General features: G+C 36.7%; 1 pseudogene; it reads left to right on the forward strand.

Moving 5' to 3' along the window:
* Positions 1-1,625: 1,625 nt before the first annotated feature.
* Positions 1,626-5,880, forward strand: LOC116907248 (annotated as a pseudogene).
* Positions 5,881-25,270: the final 19,390 nt, after the last annotated feature.

The raw sequence follows: 25,270 nt of genomic DNA on the forward strand, positions 1-25,270 counted from the left end.
AAATTAGATACTATCTCACTAGACTTCTTTTACTGCGCTTCATCAAGCTGTGAATTGACAGTCAACTGAGGGATGCTGCTTTAAAACTTGTACAGGGAACTGATGGGATGAGGAAAGAGAGACATAAAGAAAAAGAAAGGATATGATTGTGAAAATGACCAACATTCAATATATACATGTATGGCATTGTCAAGAATGAAAAATAGTACATTAAAAAATGAGAATTTTTTTTTGTAACACATTTAAATCAAACATTAAGCAAGTTTGGTGAAACTCATCTCCAGATGTTATACAACTGGTGAGTCTAGTGTTTGCGGATCCTTGTCAATCTTTCACTGATCGTGCAAGAGGGAGAGTTTTAAAATGCATGAATGATTTGGAGGTGGCAGAACCGTTAATCTCTGCAGAGGCAGGTGAACTGCTCTTGAGTTTGAGGCCACCATGTTCTACACAGTGAGTTCTAGGATAGCCACAACTACATAGAAAAAAACCCTATCATGAAAAAACATTGCAACAAAAATTCAGAACAAGTTACTGTGTGGTGAGTGCTGGACAAGTACTGACACAACGACACTACTAAGTGTTAGCTGAGTGCATAATCCTCAAGGACTTCTATACCATCACCTCCAGGATGTGGGGCAGTAGAGAGGGAAAGAAAAAGGTAATTTGGAAGTTAAGGAGAATGACTACAAAATTCTACCTTTTGAGTGCTACACAGTCACCGTAATTGGGGACTGTCAACAACTGAACATGATTTATTGTCTGTACAAGAATGTGCCAATCAACAAGCAAGCATGGAGAAGCTGGGGTAGTCATAACTGCTCATCACTGCTGAGATATTAACTACTGATGGCTTCAGAGAAGGGAGGACTCATTCCCTTTAGCTGTGTGCCCACTGGTGAATACACGAGACTCCAGTGGAACCCTCATGGCCCATTAAGGTAAATGACCACATGGAGTGTCATGCTAAAACTAAATGGATAACAAAACAAATTTAAAAGAGAAAAATCTGGGAAAAGGCACATAGGGAGGAGAAGGATGTCTCTAGGGGAGGGAGAAAAAAGGACCTCAAGGACCAAATAACTAGAGTACATTATATACATGTATAAATTGTCAAAGAATGTAAATAATAACAATTATTTAAATATATTCATTCTTAAAGAATTTGTAAGCATCTGAAATTTTGTTGTTTCTGTCAATATTTAGGTTAAGGAACACATCCTAAAGGACATCAAAACATGTCTTCATTAGATACATTAGTTATAGAGGAGTTGGGAGAATTCTTTCTCCTTTCTACTTTCTTTCTTCCTTTCTTTCTTTCTTTCTTTCTTTCTTTCTTTCTTTCTTTCTTTCTTTCTTTCTTTCTTCATTGCTTACTTGCTTTCTTTTCCTTCTATAATTTGAATTTAAATAGTTTAAGTCTATCAAACTACATTTTATTCTTAAAGGAATGTCATTTGATTAAAACAAATGTCCTGAACATATGATTTTTGAGAACACAGAGCTATAATTGATGGCAAATATATACCAAAACTTCAAGTTGGCTCATTCACAGGATACGTCACTAAGACTAAGCACTGTGACAGAGTAGGGGGGTTTCTTATCTAGACTGGCTACAGTTCCCTATGACGGGTCTTCCTTACAAGGCTGTGAACATGGTCATACTGTGAGTTCATGTACTCATGGTTTACTAGAAAGAAGCAGTCTGAAGTTTAATTGATTAGTCCTTACTAAAAGCAGTGGATGGAATGAATACATTAATTTTGATTTTCTGGTAAATGGTGTTGGAGTAAATACTGAAGTGTCCAGCCTTTCTAGACTAGCAGCAGCTGAGTACCTTGAAAATCTAATTTATGTGTGAGTCAGTGTCCTGGAAAGATTCCTAGCTGTCCTGAGAGGGAAAAGAAAAGCTGCTTAGAGTTCCCAGGTTATATGTTGTTCTTACTCATCAGCTTGATGACCCACCAAGACCTCAAAGACTGAAAAAAGTAGTTGTTAAATGTGCAGGGCTCTCATCTGAAATTAAAACCATAAGCTTGTGGGAGTGGTCAAACAGATTGATCTGATTTGAGGCCTGCATTACCAGAGGGAGCTCATGCTGGACACTGCCTGGATGACAAGGAATTGGCATCTAGATAGCTCAGAGACCTAGGGTAGAACCAAATATGACTGGCAAAACAAAACAAAACAACCAAAAGAGCAATGAAATGATTTCTAATATGTTCTGTAATACTTATAATTTGGTGCCTTGTCCGGTTGTTTTCAGATGGGCTGCAACTGATGTGAGCAGATGCAGAAACCCACAGTTAAACATGAGGTGAAGAGAGAGCCCAGAGTGGAGGTCTCCAAATGGTCTTTCCCCTCAGAGTTTGGGTCAATACTGCAAAAGAGGTGAAAGAGGAATTGTGGGAGCCAAAAGGGTCAAGGACAACATGCCTCTTAGGCTTCACAGAGACTGAAGTGGGATTCACAGAGCTTGCTTGGCTCCGCACTAGGTCCTCTGTGTACGTGTTATGGTTTTTGACTTGATGTTTGGCAGTGGAGACTCCTGAAAATGGGAATTGGGGTCTGTCTGACTCTTTTACCTGCTCTTGACACTGTTTTCCCCCTCCTGGGTTGTCTCTCCCAGCCTTGATGTGAAGGTTTGTGCCTCATCTTGTGGTGTCTTGCTGTGCAGTATTCAGTTGCTGTGCCTGGAAAGCCTGTTCTTTTCTCAGGAGAGACTGGGTGAAGGGGATTGGATCTGGTGAATGAGAGGAGGTGGGAGGAAATGGGGAGATGGGAGGGAAAGAAAGCTGCAGTTCACATGTATGAGAATAATAAACATAAGACAGAACTTTGATTATTCTAATTTGTTATTTGATCTACAAAGAAAGACATCAGGTGACAGTAAATGTTTACAAATTACAGTAACAACATTCTTACTCAGTTTCCCCTTCCATCCATTTTTCCCGTATTTCTTGACTATACTTCTCCTAAATCATAAAGAAGAATGGCAGGGATTCCAGCCAACAGGGTCCATTGGGGTTGGCCATTAATATAATTGCTTCCTTGTTACAAAGAAAATGTAAAGGTCACTTTAACAAGAGTGCTTGGTTTCAAAGTCTAGTCAACAGGGTAAAAAAGTTATTTGTGTCTTAATGCTAACCTCCTAACTTCTTAGAGAGTGTGAACAGCTATCCAGAGGAATTCACCAGGCCACCCACAGCTCAGCTTCAGTACTTTTCTCACTAACCTCCATGTACCTGTGAAATCCCCCGCATGATTTCTTACACTTAAATGCAACTTTCATTCCACATACCCTGTATTTTACTTTGAGAATCAGATGTTTAATTATCTGCCATGTTAATGATTTGTTTGAGAAAATTATAAAGAAGAATATCTGACTCATCTAAACATCTCATTGTTTAAAAAAAAATTCACAATCATAAGTTTAAAAAGTAATTGCAAGTAATACCTGGAAATTTATGGTGGTGTTCAGAGAAATCTGTACTGACTTAATGGTTATAAAGTAATATTAGTGTGTATACTCTAAATTCTAGATGTTTAGAGAAATTAAGTGTGTATGTTTGTGTGTATTTGTGTATATAGATATATACAAATATAAATACATATAACATGTTTATATGCATATGCAAATTTGTCTGCCTATATGTATATAGGTAAGTCATCACACACATGGCAAGAATGAGCTATTTATTTTGATATGATGATTATGTGCATGTCAATTTAACAGTAAACCTAGAGAGTGAGGGTATGAAGCATGAATAAGATTGAATTGCTATATTAGAGCAATTGGATAGAGAGAGCTTGCTGAAAGGAGGAATGCAAACCCTATTTAATTGTTGACACGAATAAACAGCTAAGGTAGAGTGAATGTGTATTCAGGGTAGTTTTTGACTTTTTGCAATCTACAATGAACTTTAAATTCTACCTAACACTCTCAGTTCAAATTTCCTATACTACTGCAAATGTTAATATCTTCTTTTACTGTACCATTTCGGTTTTAAGGCAGGGCAGCTTTGGCTGTCCTGGAACTCACTTTGTAGACCAAGCTGGCCTTGAACTCAATGATCTGTTAACTTCGGTTTCCCAGATGTTGGAAATAAAAGAATGTGCCACTACCAGCCAGCCTTTCATTTTCTATAACTGCTTACCCCTGCATTTTCCTTTCAGTTTACATACTTGATTATTCTATATATTATATTTAACGATAACTGGTGATAACTGACTTCCATGGCAAAAGGAGAAAGTATATCAACAAACCAATAAACTGTTTTAGGAAGAAGCACTAAGCTTATCATTGTGTGTTTGGAGAATCGGTCATCTGTTTCCAGTGCATGGAATTAATGACAGCTACATGTTTGGTGTTAGCATTTCTCACCATTTCTTTTTCTCGGTGCTACACCTGGAGACGAGGAACTCATGCAAGCAAGGGAAGTGACCCACAGCTCATTGCTGCTCCGACACTTCCCTGTCCTGTTCATAGGGGGGTTGAGCTAACAGGAAGATTTTGGTTGTCAGAGTTCCATGGAAATTCAACAAGTACATGTGCACCTGACAAATAGAGATGTAGATATCCTCAGCTCACTATCAGACTGAGCCTGGGGACCCCAGTGGAAGAGCTAGGAGGCCTGAAGGAGCTGAAGGGATTGCAACCCCAAAGGAAGAACAATATCAACCAGCTGGACTACCCAGAGCTCCCAGGGACTAAGCCACCAACGAAAGAGTATACATGGGGTGATCCATGGTTCTAGATGCTTATGTAGCAGAGGATGGCCTTATCTGGCATCAGTGGGAGGGGATGCCCTTGGTCCTGTGGAGGCTTGAGGCCCCAGAATAGGAGGATACTAAAGCGGTGAGGCAGGAGTGGGTGAATGGGTGGAGGAGCACCCTCATTGAGGCAAAGGGGAAGGGAAGAAGAGGAATGGGGTGGGGGGTTTGTGGAGGGGCAACCAGGAAGGGGGATATAATTTGAAGTGTAGACAAATAAAATGATTAATAAAAAATGTACACTTTGTTATCGTATTCCTTTCTGCTCCTTCACACTGCTGAAGCATCGCTGAAGGCTCTCATCACCCTGCAGTCCTGTCTAAGTCAGCGTCTCCCGAGGAGCCGGAACAGCTGAGGAAGTTATTCATTGGAGCACTGAGCTCTGAAACAAGCAATGAGAGACCGAGGAGCCATTTTGAGCAATGGGAAACACTCATTGATTGTATAGTAATGAGAGATCCAAGCACCCAAGAGATACAGAGTCCTTGCATTTGTCACATAAGCTGCTATGGAGGAAATGGATGGTGCCATAAATGTGAGACCACACAAGGTGGATAGAAGAGTTGTGGAACCTAAGAGAGCTGTGTCAAGAGAAGAATCTCAGAGACCAGGTGCCCACTTAACTGTCAAAAAGATCTTTGTTGGTATTATTAAAGAAGACACTGGAGAACATCATCTATGAGATTATTATGAACAGTATGGGAAAATTGAAGTGATTGAAATTATGACTGATAGCGGCAGTGGAAAAAAGAAGGGCTGTGCTTTTGTCACCTTTGATGACCATGATTCTGTGGATAAGATTGTTATTCAGAAATACCATACTGTGAATGGCCACAATTGTGAAGTAAGAAAGGCTCTGTCGAAACAAGAGATGGACAGTGCTTCATCCAACCTGAGATGTTGAAGTGGTTCTGGAAAGTTTGGTGGTGGTCGTGGAGACGGTTTTGGTGGCACTGACAATTTTGGCCAGAGAGGGAACTTCAGTGTTCATGGGGGCTTTGGTGGCAGCCATGGTGGTGGAGGCCGCACTTTGCTAAACTTTGAAACCAACGTGCCTATGGAGGTTCCAGCAGCAGCAGTAGCTATGGCAGTGTCAGGAGGCTTTAATTACAGCCAGGAAACAAAGCTTAGCAGGAGAGGAGAGTCAGAGAAGTGACAGGCAAACTGCAGGTCACAACAGATTTGTGAATTCAGCCAAGCAGAGGTGGCAGGGTCTAGCTGCTACAAAGAAGACATGTTTTAGACACTACTCAGGTATGTGGGCAATAACTCCAGGATTGTATCTGTGACTAACTGTATAACAGGTATTTTAGTTTCTGTTCTGTGGGAAGTGTAAAGCATTCCAACGAAGGGTTTTACTGTAGACCTTTTTCACCCATGTTGTTGATTGCTAAATGTAAAAGTCTGATCATGACACTGAAGAAATATATCCTTTTTAAAAAAAAAAACAGGGGGGTTGGGGATTTAGCTCAGTGGTAGAAAGCTTACCTAAGAAGCGCAAGGCCCTGGGTTCGGTCCCCAGCTCCCAAAAAAAAAAAAAAAAAAAAAAAAAAAAACAGGTACACTTGTCTAGGGTTTAATGTCAACTAAGTTTTACCTACCTCCTCTTTCAGTTTAGCAGAACTCCATCTTCAGGAAAAAAAATCACTAAAACCACATTTATTCTTCACCACAGTCCCCAACAGAGTTCTCAAAGGGAAACACGCACTTGAGTGCCACAGCCCCTAGTCTACCCTGTATTTTTTCCATTGGAACTTGTATGCTGTAGAATGCATAGGGTCCCCAATCTTCTATTCTGTCTAGACTTTCCTACCTCATTCATGCCTTTATCTAAAGTTAATGGTCAAATTGCTGCAAAAAGTTCTAATTGTTTGCCCCCATGTTTCAAAGATTAGTCCACTCACAAAGCAAAACACATTCACTTATATGATAGGCTGCTTAAATTCAGCATAAGATGTGTTGATTAGTTTACAATTGAGGCTTAGATAATACTATTACTAGTTCTTCATTCACCCATCACCTCCATTAATGAGTTATTGATGGGCATTATAGATATTAGAGCAAGAGTACTGAATAACTTCCAAGGCTTCCTGGTAACTTCAGGCTTCCTCAGGTCTCAGAACTTCATGCAGATTGACAAATTTTATTGGGAATTTTAAAGCACACAGCTAAGAGAAGACAGAGGTCAGTTTGTTCCTTTCTGTTCCTGCTTGTTCCTTCCTCCACACATACTGACTCAGGTGTCTGAGCTACGTCTTTCCAAGTGTAATTGCTGTATCTCAGAATGCTAGGCCCTTGACGGGCTGAGAAAATATGTTGACAAATTGTTGATTGAATAATTTTTCTCTAAATTTCCCTTTTCCAATTCCTAAAACTAATGACAACAATTAAACAACTCCTCTTCCATTTATAGTTTTTTCCAGAGGGCAAGAGTAAGGGTGCGACCTAAGATAAAGGTTTATGATGTGGGTAGTGACCAAACCACTGTGGTCTGTGTGTTTCTTGCTTGGAAAGTTAATTTGTCACTCTGCTATCTTATCCTCCATTCTAATTAATATAAACACTACTTTAGGCTCTTTTCAAAACACTGTATATAAGGCAATATTGAAATAATTTGTTGCCTTTGTATGAAAACTCAAAGCTAGAATATTATATATACGAACTATTAAAATATTTTAGGTTTCCAGTTTCAGAAGTTGCACATGACAACACTCACTAGCCAGACATTTATGAAAAAAAAACTTATGAAGTAAAAGCGGTCAAACATGGAATACATCAAATAACAATGTCTTAAGAAGGGAAGAAGTTAGTTAACATTAATATGGAATGAATGTCTATAAAACATGACCGGAAATCAAAGAATTTTAAGAATATATGGTGTATTGGAATGAACTAAGGAAGGTATTAAGAATTTTATTTGAGAAACCATAAGTTCTTATTAATATGTAAAACATATGAAGAGCTGTTTCATATTTATTCTGAGAATATTATTATTAAGATATCAGTTTTCAGAATTTATAGTTTAAAACTTAAGAGACTCAACTAGTTTATTGTGTGAATCAATGCCAAAATTTATATGGGTAATTATACCCAATTTATGCAGAATTTTATAAGGCAGAAAAGTAGTTCAAGATGACTTCGTATACAGTAGAGCAGTACTCAAGAAGAAATGATTGTAACATGTTGGGAGATTGACAGAGGGACAGAAAAGAAACCAAAGGACCAGGACAACCTCTAAGTCAGAACTATTCATCCTGTGACTTTCCTATGAGAGAAATGTAACAAGAAATGACAGTGTAAAGGAAAAGAAAGTTTAGTGAACAGAGTAGACAAAGTAGCCATTAATGTGTTACAAAAGACCACCTTGGAGTCAAATACACAATGTTTGTTAAGATAAACCAGGAATGTAGAGGACTTTAAGAGTCATGATACAAATATTTAAAAATTCAGGAGATGCTTTAAACAGTTCTATAAGAAGATATCTGAATAAAATTTTAAAATATTGATGAAGATTCTCTTAATTAACACGCTTCTTTTTATTTAAAGTTTATTATTTTATTTGTGGTTATGCATTTGTGTGTGTGCACATGAGCACATGTGTGTATGCATGAGTATATGTGTGCAGTCAGGTTTATGAATATGTATAAAATATGTTTTTATTCTCTTTCTCTTTGTATGTTTGTGTGTTTGTGTGTGCATGTGTGTGCACATGTGTACACATGTGTGTGTATGCCCATTTAAGGTTTTACTGTACTGCACGGGAGGTTTTATTTAAGTTTCAGTAAACTTTTACTTGAAAGTGTACTAAATAATGTACTTGAGATCTTTCACAAATGCAATTGCTCAACACAGTCAACTTGGTTACTTGCTTGTGATTCCCATTAGCTTACAGTGAATTCCAAAACATAATGTCAGATGAAAACCATTGATACTAGCAATGTTATTATTATTATTATTATTATTATTATTATTATTATTAGTGACTTTTCCTTAAAATTCTATGGTGATTTATTTTACCCTATCATCTTTGTGATAGAATGGGCATTTTTATTGTGTTGGCTACAGCATCTTCATCACTAAGTCTTTCTGATCAATGCCAAAAAATAATCATGTATTTTCTCATCTCAAATACATAAAAACTGAGGCTCAGGGAACTGATAAGTTTCAGGCAAGGTCATAAACCTAATGATATGAAAGGAATAAGTCTCTCCCTTTGAGTACAGCTTTGAGAATTCACAGAAAGCTTTTATGTTTCCCTGTATTTCTTAAAGACTCTAGAAGAGTCTCACTAGTCTTACCATCCACAGAGCTCCTCTGAGCCTCGAGGCTCACATTCTGATGTTTATTCATCACTTTTCCGAAATCCTGCTTATTACCAAGGTTACCAGAAGAGCAATATACTCTCACAAAGCTGTGATTACTTAGCTTGGCCTTTCCTTCCTCAATCAATCAGCCACTTATTTTAAATATCAATCAGGCTGATGCCTTTCACAACATTAGCCTGATTGATATTTTAACAAAACTTCAAGCAAATGTGTTCACATAAATAAGACCCAGATGCTGACATCATCTGAGAATCAGATAGTCAGCATATCTCAGATCATCTGAGAATCAGAATTAGCAGGCATATAACAGTCATATACATATTAAACATACACAACACATATATTAGCACTCCAAGTGATTCAAGTTTCAGCTTTACTGAAAAGTAGGAGGGAGTAAGTTAATACACTGGAAGACTGTCCTGGGCATAGGACAAGCAGACTTGGTTGTGGGCCAGATACCAAAGGCTGGCAGAGACTCACCTCTGCACATGGTGAAAATAAGGGGAGGGAATTCAATGAGAAGGCTACTTTGAAAATATAAGATAAGGTCTGCTGCAGGTAGAAAGACTATATTAAAACACTGATGTAAAAATGGGAATCAAGTCTCCTCAAGAGCGGGAGAAATCTCACCCATTCATTCAAGATCTAGGAGCTGCAGCAGACACTGAAGTAAGCATATCGCGAACATTATTTCATGTTATCCTGACAGTGTTCTGAAGGAGAGATATTTATGAAGTCTTGTTCATGTCCATACTTTCTGGTGAACTTGTTAGAACTTTAAATTTTGTCTGAGAGCTCATTGTTACTTGTTGGTAGTTTTTAGAAGCAGAAATGAAATCAGAGGGTGTTGGCATTTGTTTCTTTCAATAAATATATTCTACGTGAGAAGACTGAGTCAGCCAGAGCCAGGCTGACTCCATGAGAGGCTGCAAACTGGCGGTTTGGGAAACTAGGCTTAAGTTTCTTTTTCCCAGAACTGGAAAAGTAAAAAAGCAACTAAATTTTAGGAAAGCCCACCTCTTATGGGCAGCCAATCAGGAAGCTGACCCACCACCTATCCTGAGCCAATTACAGTTAGTCAACAAAAGCCCTCCCCCAATTCCCCAGAGCCTTAAACAATCACAAAGGCACCTACAGCACTGGAGATAGAACCAATCAGTCAAGGCAAAGAAAGATAAAAGTCATCCACTCCTATCTTAACAGGCTTTAAACCCACCCTGCAAAGTCAATGCCTCTGTCTTTTTCCCCCAATGTGTGGTGGACCCTGCATGCAGGTTTTCTTCAGAATCAATGCTATTTACTGTAGCATACTATTTGAGTCCAGGGCATTAATCCTTGTGAATCATGGACCCTTATACAGGTATCTGAAAACATTGTTAAAAAAAATAGCAAAGAAAAATTAACAATCAATGACATGGGTTTGCCACAGAACACATGCAGTAAAGGATGAAAAAAAAAAAAAGAAGGAAAAAATCAATATAGGGCATACACAAAATAAAAGGAAAGGGACAATAATAAGAAAAAATACATGTTTATTGTGTATGTTATGCTGTCAGACTTACATTGCCAGTTTTAAAAGATTTAATTTACCTCCAAAGAATCACTCTAGGAGACTGTAGCTATTCCTATGTTAAAAAGAATAAATTAAGGTTAAAAAATTAAAGATGTCCATATTTATTTATGTTAAAGAATAATACATCTTTGTGGTGTTATCTTACTGTTCTAAAATCTATGTTCATTACAGAATAAGCATGCAGTAAAATGTAGGTATGACACTGTCCACAAGGGGATCCAAATGAGGAAAACCAAGTCGGATGCAGATGCTTATTCATAGCTATGTCTCCTGATGACCTTAGCCCTCAAACCTTGAAACTGACTGCAGTAGGATTATTACTCCTATGTTAGAAAGTGAGATGCAAAGCTCTTTTAAAGTTGCCTTACATGTGTACTAAGAAAGGGTCCATATACTCAGAGAAGACCTGATATCACTATTATGACAACCCCACTGTGGTTTGGACATTCCCCAACCACTTCTGGTCTTTTAAAGAGAAACATAGAAAGAAATAGTCTGGAAGGGAGATAAAGTCCAGCATGACCGAGGAGAAAAAGTAAGTCAACCTTTCCCATCAATGTGGCACCATCTCATAAATATTCATAAATCTTATTCAAAATTCCCAGCACAGGGCCCAATGTGCTTTGGTCCAGCACACTCCAGTCTCTCTAGAGTTTTGCTTTTTTTTGCACAACTTCTGCTCATACTGTCTTTGCCTCTAGATTATCTTCTTTGTTTAAGAAAAGTAGTAAGAGATACCTCAACAGATATTATAATTATATTGTTATCATAATCTTTGCTGAATAGTGTATTTTATATAGTCTTTTCTTGTATAGAAGAGCAGGGAGATCTAGCCAATTAGGCTAATTTAATCTCTGAGGCCTTCCTAAAATAATTGTTTTGTTCTTTCTTCTAGATTCTGATTTCTTACTATGAATTCTACCTCAACACTATGAATTTGACCTGTTTAATCTGAATAAAAAATACAAGTGTTGATGATGGAAATAATCCTAACCTTAGGAGAAGCATAAGAAGCAGCAATTATATATCAACCTGAATTCTGCTGCCCATAGTTGCTGAGCCTTGATCTAGGTAGACACTAATCTTTCTAGAATCATATAAACTTATTCTGGCTTTGAAAAGAGGAATGGTTTGTTCCCCAAATATATAAATATTTATGTATATTTCTTTGAAATGAATTAAAAACAAAGAAATTGATCTCTCACAGGATATATAGTACACATGTATAATTTATATATGTACATACACTCACTCACACACAATTTTATATTCCCATGAGTTCCTGATTCAGATAATGACAATCTGCATTTTTGATACTAATACACTGCTTGTCATAAATGAACTGTTTTGTTTGACTTGTTACTCTAGATGGAGAGTGGTTAAACAGCTTCACCAAGTTTACATAGGTTCTTATTTAATTTTCCCTTTTTGAGCATAATAGAGTCAGTGTCCCTCAGTAACGTTATTCCTTGTGGGTGACAATATGAATGCAAAAGACAGAATAGCTTTGTTTTGTGACAAGTCTGGGAGCAAAAGCTTAGAATTTTATTTTTTCTTGTCCGCCCCCCCCCCTCTCTCTCTCTGTGTGTGTGTGTGTGTGTGTGTGTGTGTGTGTGTGTGTGTGTGTGTTGTGGCTTAATTTAAGCCATTTCCTCCATTTGTCCTGTATTAGTGTTATACTATAGAGTTTGAAGATCAAACTAAAGTATATCACAGCCAGTTAAGAACCATGGTCTCTCATCTTTTGTGAAATTTACCTCATTAGTACTTCTCTTCTTATGCTGATCCTTGAATTTCTTTGGGAATTTAAAGGCACAGGAAGGGATTCTTAAAGAGAAAATTAAGGTAAAATTCTCTAAAGATGTATTCCTTGCTTACAAATGAGATCTTTAGAGATCTATTAATAGATTATGTTTATTCATTTTATTGTGGTGGTTTGAATAAGAGTAGACTTCGTAGGGTCTTGTATTTGAATGATTGGGCATCCGGAGATATCACTGTTTGAGAAGTATTAGTAGATGTGGTCTTGTTGGAATGGTTGTGACCTTGGGAAAAGTATGCTACTATTGGTGGGCTTTGGGGTATCAAAAACCTAAGCCAGTTTCAGTGTCTCACTCTTCCTGCTGCTTGTGGATGTGGATTTAGATTGGATTTAGAACTCTCAGCTAGCAAATTCTCTGGCACCGTGTCTGACTGCATGCTACCATGCTCCCCACAATGATGATAATGAATGGACTAAACTTCTGAAACTGTAAGCAAGCCCCAATTAAATGAGAGTCATGGCCCCTCTTCACACTAATAGAACACTAAAGTACTAATCATAGATCTGAACATTTGAAGAACATACACAAATAAGTAGCAACGGAGATTCTAGACCTTCCAGGATGCAGTCAACTACGTTCTGAGAGAACACACCAAGGCAAGGCACATGGTTCTCTCAAATTTTGCGATATGCAAAACCATGCAGTCAGTTGAAGAACTAAGGTAAAAGGGGGATGACTGCATGGTTTTGCATATCGCAAATCAGAAGGTGAGTAACTTCTCTTAACTTGATCTGAGAAATTCCACAATGTTCACAGTGCTGAATCGAACAGTTAGGGGTTGATAAAATGCCTTCATCCTGCTCTTTTATTCCTGTAATTTAGTTCAGGTCTGAGTACAGCTCTGGCCCATCGCAGTGGGCTCAGAGTCTCAGTCAAAACAAAGTTGAACATTTTTTTGAAATAAATTTGATTGCATTTTTAATTTACATTTTAAATATTATCCCATTTCCTGGTTTCCCCTCCAGAAACCCACTATCCCCAGTTCCTCTGCTTCATCAGTGGGAGGAGGGACTCTTGGTCCTGTCAAGGCTTAAACAGTTTTTTTCTGTAGTGAACTGTCAGTTTTGCAAAGCTCTCTTACACTGTCCTAGTGTCTTGTAGAAATACATTCCCATAGAAACCAACTTTTGTTCTATGTTATTGAGCCACAGTGGATAAATACAGCACAGTTATATATCAAAACTACTATTTACATCTCTTGTTTACATTTTTCCTTGGTCTTATTCTTACATTAGTTCCTTTCTTTGGTTTTTTTGTTAAGATTTTGATAACACCCTTAAATATTACTTAACTATTTTTCTATATAAAAAGTAAGCATAAATTGTAAGTATATGCTATTTTTAAAATGGACAAATGAGCAAACCATGTTGGCAGAGTAGTATAAAAAACAGTTTTATAAACATCCTTAAAGTCCCTCTAGATGCCTGTCTAGTAACTACTATCTTTGTGACTGCTTTTCTGACTGCTAAAAAAGTGAAACCAAAACAAACAAACAAACAAATAAATAAACAAACTAGGATTTATGACTTTGGGCTTACTAAGAATTAATCTTTGACAAGTATGATATTTGTTTTCATTAACTCAATGCTGTTTGTGTAAAACACTGTACATATTCTTATATGCACGTGATTTGCTGACTCTATTACACTGAATAAAGTATTGTTGTTTGTTTCATGTCAAGAAGACATTTGTTCTATATTCAGTTGTATTATTATGAATCCTATTTCTATCATCCTTTTGACATCTGGTGTAGAAGGATATTTAGTAGATGTTATGGACAAGTATAACAAGAGGGTGCTATTTATGTCTACATCTTCCAATTTCAATTTAACCTATATTTGTTGGCAGTATTATTTTGGGTGCAGTGGTACTTGGAATATAACTTCTTTGGAAGCACATTTTAAAACAAACAGGATAAAAAATATGAAAATCCTATTGTGTGGATTCAAAGAAGAAGCCCGTGCTCAGGAATAATCCACTTTCTCCACAGCACAGCCAGCCATAGCCATAGAGGCAGATGTCAGTCATTTCTATGCAGTTTCCAACATTCCTTCTATTGCATTCAGTTCTTATCACAGTGCTGCACATTAGTAGATAATCCCCTGCATGAGTGATAAAATATGTGAAGATGATAAATCCACATCAGTGCTATTGGAGTGTCATAACTCATCTTATCTGCTATCATCAGTCTTCAGCTATGAACCTAACACTGACATACATATGCAGAAGAGATAGTAGCAATAAAAATCCTTCTTCTACAACCCTCTTTTTTACCAACTCTCTCAACCATTAATTCATTTTTTTTGTTCTGCCTATGTATCAATTACTGTATGTTTCTCACCTATTAACTATCACCTGTTATTTATTGACCCAATCATTTATCTCTCTCTAATCTCCCGTCATCCATTTATCTACTTTTATTTTATCTATTTTCTAAATAAATTTATGAAGGATTATAATAAGTTGAACACAGAGATAAATTTGCCATGGTGTTTGCTTAAAGGATGTTGGGAACACTGCTGAATCATGTTAAAGACATTCCGAGTGGCTCTATGCTTGGAATAAGAAAAAGATATAGGATTGAGAATAAGAAAGAGAGAGAGAGAGAGAGAGAGAGAGAGAGAGAGAGAGAGAGAGAGAGAGAGAGAGAGAGAGAGAGAGAGAGAGAGACTTTTATGTGCAGGTATGGAGTGGCCATCACAATTCTGTATTCTGAAGCAGGCTATTATACGGTTGAACTAAGGACAATTAAACACATATAACAATTTTCTTAGGCTGTTGACTCTTGCTAATTCTCTACAGAGCACTCTATAAGAAAACTTCAACGTTGGTCAAACATAATTCTCACTGCTGGCTCTTGGAAGCCAGTCATTATAAGTTGAACTTTACAATTATATTCTGTTAAGACAAGAAACTCCTAGCTGCTTATAAAATGCTTTTGAAGTCTACAGGAAATTATTTGGTTCAATGACTCAGAACGACACCTTCCACAGGCAGATGAAAGAAGTTCTGGGATCTTTTTTTTTTCTTGTAGACCCCTGTCTGGCCTCAGAGACACATGGAGTGTTGGTGCTGGGTTTTCAATCCCGTGTCTGAAATATGGGCCAATATTGTGTTAATCTTAATCCATTTTGATTAAAAGTATTCACTGATTATCCATTTTCCTATTGAGGGATATCTAAGTTGTTGCTAATTATTGGCATTTTGATGCCCTCCCACAAGCAAGGGATGAGGGTTCCCATTTTTTCCATATCCTTGCTGGCATAAGATGTCATTTTGTCATTTATCTTAGCAGTCTGACAGGTATAAAATCTCAAAGAAGTTTTGATTTATATTTTCCAGATGACTAAGGACATTGAACATTTATAAAAGGTGTTTTTAGTCATTAGGGTTCCATCTATTAAGAATTATCTGTTTAGATCTGTATCCTGGTTTTGAGTTATTTGTTTTCTTGGTATTCAGGGTTTTGTTTTTTGTATTTTGGGTTTGTTTTTTTTTTTTTTTTTTGTTAACTTAGATGTCCCTCAACAGAAGGACAGATACAGAAAATGTTGTATAGTTATACAATGGAATATTACTTAAAGATTAAAAATGAAATCTAGAAATATGTAGGTAAATGTATAGAACTAGAAAAATCATTCAGACTGTGGTAACCCAGGTCAAGAAAAAAATATAATCAGTGCCTTTCTCCACAGTTATCAAAGAAGCTTACTCATGGAGCAGATGGGAACAAACACAGAGAGTCACAGCCAGACATTGTGCAGAGAAAGAGAGACTCATTCTAACTCAATCCTAAACGTAATGTCTCCATCAATTCTCTCTTTTCAGAGCTCAAGTAATCCTGTGTGTGGAAGAAGAAGCAGAAATGAGTCTAAAACCCAGAAGGGCTAGAGGACACCAAGAAAACAAAGCTCAATAAATCACCACGATCAAAGTACACGTAAACTCACAGCAACGGAGGTGACATGGTCGGAACCAGGTCCTCTGCCTGTATAGTATAGCTTCCAGTTTAGTGCTTATACGGTATTTCTGACTGTATGAATGAGTGAGTCTCTGGTCCTTCTGTCATTTCATGGGTTCTTTTCTTCCCATTTCTTTGTCTTGTCCAACTCTTACATAATTGTTTTTGTTTTATCTTATTATATTATATTGTATTGTTATCCCTGAGAATCCTGTTCATTTTCTAACGAGAGACAGAAAGGGAGTTCATCTAACTGAGAAGCAGGTGGAGAAGAAATGGGAAGAGTAGAAGGTAAACCATAACATAATGAGGATATATTATGTGAGAAAAAATAATCTATTTTCATTAAAAGGAAAAAGGCATTCATTGATTTTATGCTCAGAACAGTATTGAAAATCGCACCCAGAATATAATTTAATATTCTCAATAGATTTCAGCCATTGCTGCAGTCAATCTACTCAGAATTGAATTAGTTTTAGGTGTTATCTTGTCTGACTCAATTATATTTTGTATTTCCTAGAGGATATGTTTTTACTAATCATTCTTTATAGTCTTCATTTTCCCCAGTAAGTGGTTTTTGTTTTAGTACTTATTAAGCATCGTCTAGTCCTTAATCTTTTATAAGTTTAAATCTCAAATTCTAGTAAATCAACTCATAGGTGAGATTGACTATAATACAATAACCCCAAATCTCAGTTTCTTACGTCAGCCTGGATTTCTCTTAGCAAACTATAAACCAAACCCACAAGTATGACATCATCCCTCAGATGTAAGGGGTGACTTTGAGATGTAAGGAAGGATCTCTTGCAGCCTGTGATTTCATGGGATGTGCAATGTTGTTTTGTTTGGTAAAGAATGCCAAGTAGTCAGAGAGTATTAAAGAGAAGGGAAAGGAAGTAGATGGGGCAGGTAGATAATGCTACAAGTGAGCATGTATGTTTCTCTTCAAAGTAGTGAATGTACACAGAGATACTTAGTTTGGGTTCCCTCAGATACTGAATCAATAACACCTACCATTGCCACCTGCTATAGGGATCTGTGATTTTTAGAATAAATTCTTTCTAAGACACATAAAGGACTGTTCTGGAGGACTAATCCATCAAGAAAAACTAGTTCCTTAGCATAATTCAGCCTTTCTTTAAAGAAGTTACCTCCTATCTTGCCTGAATAATATCTAATGTTTTCATTAGGGATCTATTCTATCAGAGGTATGAAGGTTGGAAATCAAAGAAAAGGGTGTACCAAGATTATCCTCTTTGACTTGTAGACAGCTCCCTTAAGCTGTGTCCCTCATCCCCTTCCTCTGTGGTGCACAGTGCAGATTTGTGCTAACCACATAGCTACTTTTGCAAAGACACCAAGAGAAAACTTGACTAGAGCTCACACTACTGGTCTCACTTTAGCCTAACCATTTCTTTATGCACTTTATCTTAAAAACTTCAAATTCTGAAAGGTTGTAGCTTAAGGCTTCAGCATATGGAATCTGATAGAACACAATTCATGCATAGCAGATTTAATATATTGTTTTTTTCTTTAAAACTCAATTTAAAACAACTACACAGCTAAGAGAAGCAAAATTTGTATTTCACTGATAAAATTTTTATTCCTAAACAAAATCACCTGTAGATTTTAATAAAAGACAGAGAACTCTAAATTTATCTTCTTTTTTCTTTTAAATGAGGACCTCTCCATGTTGCAGATCTCTTTGAATTTGTCCATGTTTTGAAACACTTGATTTTCTTATTTAAAATTTTAACACTAATTTGGGTAAATTTTTGGAAATGTGTTAGACAACAGATGTTAACTTTGGATTATATACTTCATGTCAACACTGTTGTGTGAATAATTTGAACATAGAAATTGTTACCTGTAAGCATAAATCAGGATGTCTAAAATTTTTAGAATAATTTCAAACATACAATATGAGGGACCAAGTTTTCACAGCACTCATTATGAGAGGAATTTAGTGATTCATGCCTTACCTGTTGCTTGAATATGTATTCTTCACTTTGGAATGAATGGGTAGAGCTATGCAAATCCACCTGAAGAAATATAAGGCCAAATTTCAAAGGAGCAATTCAAATATGAAGATGCCTATGTAATTTCTCACCTGTGAAAATAACAAATTTACAAGAACAGCTTTGGGAAGAACGTGAGGAAATGGGTTTGGGAAGACCCAGCAATTTATTTGTTATTTAAATATGTCCAATTTGCATCTTTTACAAATTTTATAGCATTAAAGAAAAAATTTAATGATGTATTTTCTAGTTTTCATACTCCTAGGTATTTTTATTATATATATGTGAATATACTGTCTCTCTCTTCAGACACATCATAAGAGGGCATCGGATCCCATTACAGATGGTTGTGAGCCACCATGTGGTTGCTGGGATTTGAACTCAGGACCTCTGGAAGAGCAATCAGTGCTCTTAACCGCGAGCCATCTCTCCAGCTCACTCCTAGGTATTTTTAAAAAATAAATTCATTTAAAAATACTTATTTACTCATAATCGTTGGTTGCCCAGTGCCAAACTGTCAGCCATAAAAATATATATACAAGTAATATTATCTAGACTGAATATGTTACATATAAAATATATGCAATAGTTATCATATATTAGTATATAATAATTATGTAATTATATATAATTTGTATTCTAAGCAATTTCAGATATTTATTATAATTATAATAATTATTGTATTGATATTATTAATATATTAAGATAGTAAATAACATAATGTAGTGTATTATTATTATATATAAATATATATAATATATATTCAACACCAATTAGTGCAAAAGCCATGATTTTGAATGGGAATGGGAAGAGGTACATAGGAGGATTTAAACAGAAGAAAGGGAAGGGACAATATTGTAAAAAAATTCTAATCTCAAAAAGCTAATATTATAAAGAAAAGGCACATCCAGATGAACAAAAATTGGAATATCATTCAACGTTAAGTTAAATCGATTTTTAACAGGCACAGGTGAAGAGTGAAGAACAAGCTTTATGATAGAGTTTTGCCTCTCCCGTGAGTCCCTAGTTTTAGTGTAGCACTGAGAATAATGACAAAAATTACTTGGAAGTAATGCGACCTTACTGCAGTGTCAGAACTCAGGAAGGATGAGAGGATGATGGTGAAACTGAGAATAGCTTGCAATGCAGGGCGAGAGTCTATGAAAGGACTCATTTTTAAAATGACACATATACAGGGAGGGGAGAGGGAGGGAGGGATGGAGGAGAGAGAGAGAGAGAGAGAGAGAGGAGAGAGAGAGAGAGAGAGAGAGAGAGATTTTATAGAATAGATAAAAATGAATGAGGTTTCTAGAATGTAGAGCAAAGTATATTTGCTATAGTTAAAGTCATGGTTTTTATAATCCATTGTATAGAAGATTTTGTACAAAATGGAGGAGAATAGAACACAGATGGAAATAAAATGTTGTCAAGATCATATGCGCTAATAAGAAATTTATGGAATTAAAAACATACAAATATGGAAACCTAACATATCTATAAGTCTGAAGATGTGCTAAGAGGAGCCATTTTGCATTATGGTGATGATTACATCTGAAATAAGGTTATCAGAGTCTACCAGGTCCTGAAGAGCACAGAAAATCTATACAATCAGTCTGTGCTTGAGAGAGACACATTTTGTCTGTGACTTAACTCATAAATAATACTAATACCAGTAGTCTAGAAGTGTACATTTAATATCTAGGATATTGTCTTTAAACATATGAGTTTTGTGGTAAAGCAGGAGGTATAGATTTTATGCTAAGAGAGCTAAAGTTTGCTTAGTTTGAACAAGAAAGGTAAAATTCTTGCCACCGTTTTTGTATTTATGTGATTTATAAGTGTTTTAAGTAACGTTGCAGTAAAAAGTTTGGTGTACATGGGTAGTAAATATATATATATATATATATGTATATATGTGTGTGTGTGTGTCTGTGTGTCTGCGTGTGTATGTCTCTGTGCGTGTAATTTTTTTACAATGAAACTATATAACTATATATGTATAAATATATAAACTGTATTGTATACATTATTTTGTATATAAATCACGTATGTATATTTGCACACACACGTATATACATACATATGCAAAAGAATACAATACTTTACGGGTTGTTTTCTAATTGTCTTTGTAGGGAAAAATAAAGCAATTCAGCAACACAAAGTTGTCCAAATAAACTAAAATTTTAAGGATGCTCTATTGGTTATACACACACACACACACACACACACACACACACACACATTTATGGAATGTGTACATATATAAGTCTGGAAGGCAGGCAACCTCAGGTATTTTGCTCTCCGTCATGGGTTTTGTTTTGATATGTTTTAGTTGTTGTTTAGGTTTGGAGACAAGGTCTCTCACTAGTATAGAGGTTGCTGATTCCGCTAAACTGGCTGATCAGACAGCTTCAGGTGCCTGCCTGTCTCCAGCTCCCAGTACTGGGATTGCAAGATTATGTCACCATCCCAGTCATAAAGTGTGATTCCTAGAGATTGAATTCAGCTCCTCACTTTTGGCCTAGCAGACACTTTGCCAGCTGAGCCATTGTTCTAGCCATTTATCATTTCTTATAAGCATTAGATCATTGCTACCTATTTTCAAGAGTTACTCGGCATCCAATGATGATGTAACAGCACAACGAGATCCAATATTTTTTCACTAACACTTTTACCTCATTGTTTGGGGTCCTGTTAACCATGATATGTTAACATGTTTTCCTTTCTCCCTGTGTCCCCATCAAGCACTTTGACAAATCCTAAATCTACTACACTGCTTCCTAATTGTACTAATATGTAAATGTGACTCTTTCTAGGATTCACCTAAAAGTCTAAAATTAATACCCTAGATGCTATAATTCAGTTGTCAATATTTTCTTCAGTACCCTCACAAATAACAATATTCAATCAATTCTCAGAGTGTTAGCTGCCTTAGACTGCTTGTTTGTAGCTTTTAGCATGCATCAGGACCAGCAGGAAGGCTTTAAAAATGCTGTAAACCAGACTTGTTGCTCATAAACTCAGATTCACGGTGATCTGCAGATGGGAGGCTCATTCCCTTTTTAATAAGCTCTATGGGGTTTCTGGTCTCTGGACGCTATGTGTTGATTTCAAGTATCCGACCTGTTTTGTATATCTGTTGAAAACCCTAGAAAGAAAATTTAAGCACAGAAACTTCATCAGTGATGGACAGTTTATAATAATAGTCACACCACAGAGATGATGAAGTCGTAATTTGGAGATCTGTCTTTTGCATTCATATCAAATATATTTTTAAATTGCAATCATGTAAGTTAATTAATAGTAAATCTTTTCCTCACGGCAGGATGCTTACATTTTCTAAGTACTGAGTGGATTCCCAAAGTTTCCATGTAAATAAGCTGCAGGCTTTTCATTTTTTAATTCATCACAAACGCCTTCCATTTGATACACTAAAATAACCGCTTTCATATCATTGCTGGCTTTTGTCCTGCCTCCAGCAATCTTAGCAAATAAAGTGAAATATAAATACTTCTATTGTATAGATGAGAACTGATGCACAATGAAATGACTTTCTTAAATAAACACATACAGCCTTGAGTCCAGGCTTCACCTAACAGACAGCAACTTAGTCTGTAATAAGAAAACTGCTTCCAGACAGCCCCATTTTAATTTTTACCACCTGTTGGAGATTTTATGTAACACCAGTTCTGAAATAATCTTCCAGCTGGAATGGAGGCCCTGTGTCCTATACACTATTTCTCTGAGTCATAACGGTGCTAGACTGTGTACAGGAGATGTAACTCGAACGGGAGTTGTGTATCACAGCATGTATTCATATTCACAACCATTGGGAATGCTAAGCGTGGACATTCTGTAGAGCTCAGGACTAGGATATCCACATCGGTGGTGTACAGAGACTCAGAAAAATAAACAAATACAATCTTAGTAAGTCCTCACTTACAAGTTTTTGTAATGTTCATCCAGTGTATTTGCAATTAGTTAAATGCGATCAGCCCCCAGCAATATGACTGCACTTAATCACCATGACATTTTGACAGTATTAGTGTCCTATCTACCAATCACTATCACACGTGTAGACTTAGAGTCCAATCAAATGCTCCTTTGAGATTCTTGGCCAAGAACTGATTACAGACCATCTGTTCCTAGATTTGGGGGCAGTCAGCAAACTAGGCAGTTAAATGCCTCCTTGTCTCATAGTAATAAAGCCGAATGACAATTCAAAAGTGGATGATTAAAAAAAACAGTCCAATAAAGATGAAAGGGTAGCAAAGAAATTAAAAAAGTATTAATTGTGAGTGAGAAAAATCAGGAATAATAGAAGTGAAGTCCTAGATGGACTAATTGAGTGTGGAAGTGTTTGCATGAACTGGTTCTTACATATACCGTAAGAGGAACCAGGGCTACTTTATTATAAATGTGAGGAGCATGTTTGTGACAAAAAGAACTGAACCAGGAGAGTGACACTAGAGAACTATAGGACAGTCACAGTAAAGGACTCTAGAAAATGTCACAAGTTGGGTACTAGCATAGACTGGAATAGGTCCACTTCATATCACAGTCAGGATGATGGGGCAGCACCTGATTTCCAGCAAAAAGTATGCAGTTAACTTACAGATAAGGCATAGTAATTATCACTGCTTTAAATATTTCAAACTACATTTTATTAAACAATTTGTAAAGTACTGAACAACTGCAATTCTTACCATTGATTAATAGGACAGTCTGTGTCTAATTATTTACTCTCTCCTCTCCACCCCACCGCCCAGTGTGTGTGTGTGTGTGTGTGTGTGTGTGTGTGTGTGTGTGTGTGTGTGTGTGTGTGTGTGTGTGTGTGTGTGCATACTTAGGAAGATGCCTCAGTAAGTGTTGGGATAAGAGGAAAAGTTTTAGAAGTCAGTTCTTTTACTCTACCATGTTTTTCTTCCTTCCTTCCTTCCTTCCTTCCTTCCTTCCTTCATCTTTCCTTTCCTTCCCTTCCCTTTCCTCCTTTCCTTTCTTTTCTTCCCTTTCTTTCCCTTCCCTTCCCTTCCTTCCCTTCCTTCCCTTCCTTCCCTTCCCTTCCTTCCTTCCTTCCCTTCTGTCTATGTTTCTTTCTTTTGTACACCCATTTTGTGATGAGTTTTTTTGTTTCTTTTACAAAAAATGGACTTTTTTGTATATTTTGATGATGATTTCTGCTCCCCCAATTGTGCTCAGTTCCTTCATATATCTGCTTTCATTCAGACTCACACCCCTTCGGTCTCAGAAAAGAAACAGGCATCTAAGCAATGATAACAAAATAAAACAAATAAAAGAAAACACGTCATAATAGAACAACACAAAGAAACAGAAAAAAGTAAGAGATAGCACTTACAAACCCTACAAGAAACATATATGGCTACAGAGACATGCTCATTCATATACACAGAAATCCAATAAAAACATGAAAATAGAAGACATAATAAAGATGTGATGGATCTGTAAGGTTAAAAAAGGAAAATATACCCTGACATATTAGGAGACGAAGAACCTTCAAAGACTATTGAGTTCATTTTTTGTTGGTTCTCTATTGCATGGCATGGGACTTACCCTTAAGAGTGGTATGTTGCTAGGCAGTGATAGTACATGTGTTTAATCCCAGCACTTTGAAGGCAGAGGCCGTTGGATCTCTGTTAATTTGAGGCTAGTCTGGTATACAGAGCAAGTTCCAGGACAGGCATGGCTATACAGAGAAACCCTGTCTCAAAAAACCAAACTGAACCAAACCAAACCAAACCAAACCAAACCAAACCAAACCAAACAAAACCCAAACCAAACCAAACAAAATAAAGCAAAGTGAAACACCAGAAAAAAAGCAAAAGGAATGACTTGTTCACTCAGTGAGTATCCCGCAGAGAAAACAAATCAATTGCTAATGATAATAAATTGGAGACAGCTTCCGGATGAGGGATGGGCGCTTGTGTCCTCTTCTTTCAGCAGTAGGCCCCGTCTGCTGCAGAATCATGTTGGACTGTGTGCACGCAGTCAGTCTCTAAGTTCGCATGTACCTTGGTCATGCTGTATTAGAAGGCCTTGTTTCTTTGTTGCCCTCCATCTCCTATGGTTTTTACACTCTTTCTGCTTCCTCTTCCACAGGTATGCCTGAGCCCTGAAGGTCGGGTTTGACATCTCATTTAAGGTTGAGTTCTCCCAGGTCTCTTTACTCTCTACATTTTCTGCCTATTGCTATCTGTATTTTTTTCATATGCTGCATGTTTCAAGCTTCTGTTTATGGCTGATTAAGGCAGTATAGTTAGAAGTCATTTTATTGCTATATTCTTTTATTAAAATAGTAGTATTTGGTTTTCTTCTAGGTCTGTGGCCTATTTAGTTTTAGATTTTAGATACCAAGGCATCTAATTTTTAGATATTAAGTATTTGCTTCATCTCATGCTGAGGGCCTGAAATCACATCATGGTTGGTTACTTCCACAACCATTGTGTCACTAATGCACCAGTATATCTAGCAGGCATGTCACCAAGGTAGAAGGTGAGGGTCCTTGCCAGTGTTATGGCCATCAGGGAAACAATGCAATTAAGGTAAGAATGAAACCTAGGATCTGCTTGACTTAGCTGGTTCTGGGTCAAGAGTTCTGAAATTTTAAGGTAAGTGATTTATTTGTTTACACATTTAAATACAGTAAGACTTTGAAACAGTACACTTGACAATATCACAACAAAGTGTTAGGCGTGGATATATCACATCTAGTTTGCAAATCTCTGGCATTTTTATTTTTTATTTTTATTTTCTATCCTTTTAGAGTAGTAGTATTTGGT

The sequence above is a fragment of the Rattus rattus genome, chromosome 8, assembly GCF_011064425.1.
Source record: "Rattus rattus isolate New Zealand chromosome 8, Rrattus_CSIRO_v1, whole genome shotgun sequence".
Lineage (NCBI taxonomy): Eukaryota > Metazoa > Chordata > Mammalia > Rodentia > Muridae > Rattus > Rattus rattus.